Genomic DNA, 4,612 nt, shown 5'->3' with positions numbered 1-4,612 from the left:
AATGAATGGTTGTTGCATAGGGAAGATAGTGGGGAATATTTCCAATTATTGTTGATAAGCAAACCTGTGCCTCCTCCTCTTCCGGTTTGGCGGGGAGAGTGAGAGAAGGAGTAGTTTGTGGAGAGAGCAGCGGGTGTGGCTGAGTCTTCAGGACGAATCCATGTCTCAGTAAGACCAAGAATGTGAATGTCAGACTGGCTGGCAAACGCATGGATGAAGTCAGTCTTGTTCACAGCTGACTGGCAGTTCCAGAGACCCATAGAGAGAGACAGAGGTGTAGAAGGGGATGTGTGAATGGGACGCGCGTGAAAGTGAGCGCGTGGTGACTTGCGTCTTGGGTGAGAACGCTGTATGCGGTGGAGTACAGGAATAAACTTGAAACACATGGTGTTAGTATACACGTAAATAAAACAAAGCTTATGTTAAATATAGTGATGTGCCTTGCTGGTGTCTTTGCTCGGTGTAGTCGCGCAGGTAGTCGCAGGTCTTTACACTCGTCGGTCTTCACAAGAGGAGGGCTGACACTACCGCTTACTGCGCCAGCGCAGAGGCACTGTTTAAGTAAGTGTTGAGATTAGCGTGAACAGAATACAGCTGGAACATGCCTTCTCGATTAGCAAAACAAAGCCTGAACGACTTGAATGGGCCACGGATCAAACAGCAAACAAACTTGCTCCGTGCGTTTTAAGTGCAAAATTATAATGTCAAGCCGTAACGAGCGGCTAACGGCAATTCATTTAATGTGACTTCAGTAGCAACGGAACAAAAACGCTAACACCTTAGCAATCAGTCAACGACTAACGAATAATTAAATAAACAAGCTCAAATAATCTTAACTAACAACAGGCAACAGTCCAGTTCAACAGTTAAAACAGCTTAACAGGGTAAATAGCAGACTCACGCACTACCGCAGACTTGTGATGACATTCGCTTCTCCTAAATTACCAACATCATCTAAGATGTAGAAAAGACGTCTTTTGGACATATCTTTGCTCAGGGGAAAGTAATATTGTAATAAAATTACCTTTACACCACTTACTATGTGGCCTTTTTACTACAAACTAATAATATTTTTAAACTTATATCAGCCTAAGAAAATAAAACACAGTGTACATGCCATGGTATATTTAATGCACTCTATGAGCTTGGTTACCTGTTTTATTGTTTCCACGGGTCCATCAAACATTTAACATGTTCTTGAAGATTTCTTTAGGCCTTGTCTCAGACCCAACCTTAAAGGGTCTCGCTCTTTACTCGCACATTGTAATAGTTACTCTTTTATGGGAGGCAAATCCTGCCAAATTTAAATAAATAAATTAAACGATGAAAATGAAAACCAGATTAGCAATTTCATTATACACAACTGCGTGCACAATATGTGCCAAAATGAAAAATAAAATGAAATCATTTTACTTTCATTTTCATTTTTACACTGACAATGCGTTGTCCCTGTCAAATTGAAAAAGAAAATTTAATTGGTGATTTGACATTTCATTTTCACTAAAATCTCGAGGCAAGACTGCCAATATTTTCATTTTATTTTATTTTCTCTTCTCTTTTATTTCATTTTCGTTTTCATTTTCTTTTTCTTGTTCACAGTCATGCAAATTACATGTTAATTAGTGGGTGTGGACGAGCGTCTGCATTACTGGGAACGCCCACAAAAACGTCATATCCGTTTATTAAACACACCTTATCAACCTCAAACCGAACATTACGATGGATTCTATTGTGCTGAGAAAGATCGCTTTGTTTATGTGTTCTTAAAAGCAGTCACAGTGTAATGATGATAGCGTGCTCGGGTGCGGATGGTAATGTACAGTGTAAGAGCAGGTCAGCGGCGGAGTGGGGACAATCGCGCTCCGGCATGTTTCAGGGCATGCTAGAGATACAGGCTCTCCAATGCTTTAGTTTGTTCGTCTGTTAACTTATCAGAGATGTAGAACACCACACTACAACTTTTCGGTATTGCACCAGGCACAGTCATCGTCATCGTGATCGTTACAAAGGGCTAAGGCCAAGCGCCTGACAAGGTCTACACACGTTCGTTCGAATAAACGGATATGACGTTTTTGTGGGCGTTCCCAGTAATGCAGACGCTCGTCCACACCCACTAATTAACATGTAATTTGCATGACCGTGAACAAGAAAAAGAAAATGAAATAAAAGAGAAGAGAAAATAAAATGAAAATCATTTTAATTTGAATTGTGTCAGTATTATTGCGTGAACATTAATAAAACCTTTGTAAAAAATGTTTTTACAATTTCTTTTTCACATTTGCCTTTTCATTTTCATATTGGCAGTCTTGCCTCGAGATTTTAGTGAAAATGAAATGTCAAATCACCAATTGCATTTTCTTTTTCAATTTGACAGGGACAACGCATTGTCAGTGTAAAAATGAAAATAAAATAATTTCATTTTATTTTTCATTTTGGCACATATTGTTCACGCAGCTGTGTATAATGAAATTGCTAATCTGGTTTTCATTTTCATCGGTTAATTTATTTATTTAAATTTGGCAGGATTTGCCTCCCATACTCTTTAAGATATCATTTGATTGAAAAGGTTTTAATGTTACAGTAAATCTGGATTAACTTCAATTCTGTTGCTCCATTATCTTAAACTCTGATTTATCTCTCAGTTAGGGATTAACTTTAAACTTGCTACTGAGGAGGGTTAAATAAGAAAAAACACACATCTATAATAAAATGTGCGGAAACAGACACATAACGTTAGGTGTCTTTAGCGTGTTAACAAAATGGTTATATGCTCTCCTACTTTGGATAAAAGCGTCTGCCAAATGAATAAATGTCATGCTTCACACCTCAGCACAGAGTGAGGGCACGGCGGTTTGATAAACTGGGTGGTCGGCTGTGAAGCGTCAAATTCAGGATGCCCTGCCAATTAATCCAATACATACAAGCACAACGTCTGTGATTAAACGGGAAAAGAGGACATTTGTTTTAGCGGCACCGGTCTCTATTCTGGGCGCCCTGTATAAATTGTGGTCCGGTCCCGAACAGGCGCACCTCAACCGGCGGTGCAGCCGCGAACACGACCCCCGGAAACAATCGCCTACATGAGGCGTTCGCGGCGGCGTCGATGGCAGAGGTTCACCCGCTCGTGATCTGCTCCAGTCGCGAGCTGCAGGATATGCGGCTCAACTGTCATACACGCAGGCTGTTATATCCCTCAAGGCTTGTGAAATGGGTTTATGGATGATCAGCCTGATTAAAGAATTATCCAGAGAGAGGTTTTAGATAAACTAGCACAATTACGTTTCTTCTACACGCACAAGCTGTTTATTTCCTTTTTACATGACAGCGTTGCTATTTAGTTACCCCGGCAAATCCATCATGGCGGATATAATTAATCGCAGATGACGTTTTAAATACAAGGTGAAGTCTTAATCCACGATTTGTTCATCTTTGTTTAAATTTCAGTGGTGCAACCCAACTCGAATTAAAATAAAACTAGGATCAACAAACCCTAGATTAACGTTAGCTCTATTATTTATTCCTTGTTGGTGCAACCAACCCTTAGTAACTTTAATTTGATCAAAATGCTTTTGTTCAGCATATCGCGGTCAACATACAGAGACTCAACGGTACATTCGAGCACAGTGGTTAAGGTGAATAATCATATGTGAATTTGTTCATATGTACACTGTGACACAAACATTAACATGAAGTCTTTGGCTGAACTGTGTCGTTCATTTAACGTTACTCACTTTACATGTAAACTGATGATCTCACGTGACGACATTCAAACATCATGCGCGCGCTGATCGATTATAATTTATGATTTTACGTCAGTTAAATGAGATCAGCTCGATTATGAAAAGAAAACATAAGAAAAGCTTGTCAACTCGTTTGCCGTGGCAGCCATAGTTTCCTTTTCCTATCTTTCACTTCCGCCTCTGACGCAAGCCGCTGAGCTGACCAATTACTGAGGACTACTGAGCTTCTAAGCCCCGCCCTCATGTTCATTGTCACGTGTCTAATGCTGACTTCACGTGCTCTCGGAAATGAGGTAATTCCCATTTCTGATTTCATGATTCCGAGCTGGTTGTGTTCAGGTGCTTTGTTGTCGGAAAGAATGGAGGACGCCAGATTCATGCATGCGTGTGTCTTGGGAAAATGTTATATGGTAATAGTTTTCAACTCTACATCACTATACAGTATAGTTCTATTGTCAGCTTGCAGAGTATTCTGCAATATCCGTGAAATGCATGCTATTTTCGCAGTGTATAAAACATACAGTACCCTGATAGCACACGTACATCCGGCAGACATCTGTTTGCATTTTCATCTGCAAGATATCTGGCAGATGCTGTTTGCTCATCTGCTCCACATCTCTGAGACGTCTGCTGTCCCTTACGAAAATTTACCATGGTTTTACTACAGTTAAAACCAAAAAAACATGGTTACTGTAGTAAAACAATGGTTATCACAGAATAACCATGGTTTTGGAAACCAGGTTTTTTGTAAAGACCATAGTAAACGATGGTTACCATGGTTTTGCCGTAAGTAATCAATGCACCAAAAAAACATGGTTACTACACTTGTACCACAAAAAAACATGGTTAATTTTCGTAAGGGGTCAGATGTC

At 40.0% G+C, this 4,612-nt stretch overlaps 1 protein-coding gene across 2 annotated transcripts in view; it reads right to left on the bottom strand.

Annotated features, from left to right (window-relative positions):
* Window positions 1–3,913, bottom strand: part of lclat1 (lysocardiolipin acyltransferase 1) — a 16,555-nt gene extending 12,642 nt beyond the window's left edge. For both annotated transcript variants that reach the window (XM_057328415.1, XM_057328416.1), the window contains exon 1: window positions 3,732–3,913. The gene's annotated coding sequence lies outside the window, so the exon portion shown is untranslated. The remainder of the gene's footprint in view (window positions 1–3,731) is intronic.
* Between the last annotated feature and the right edge of the window lie 699 nt (window positions 3,914–4,612).

This window comes from Triplophysa rosa, unplaced genomic scaffold (assembly GCF_024868665.1).
Source record: "Triplophysa rosa unplaced genomic scaffold, Trosa_1v2 scaffold46_ERROPOS99417, whole genome shotgun sequence".
Classification (NCBI taxonomy): Eukaryota; Metazoa; Chordata; class Actinopteri; order Cypriniformes; family Nemacheilidae; genus Triplophysa; species Triplophysa rosa.
This window is presented reverse-complemented; position numbering and strand designations above follow the sequence as displayed.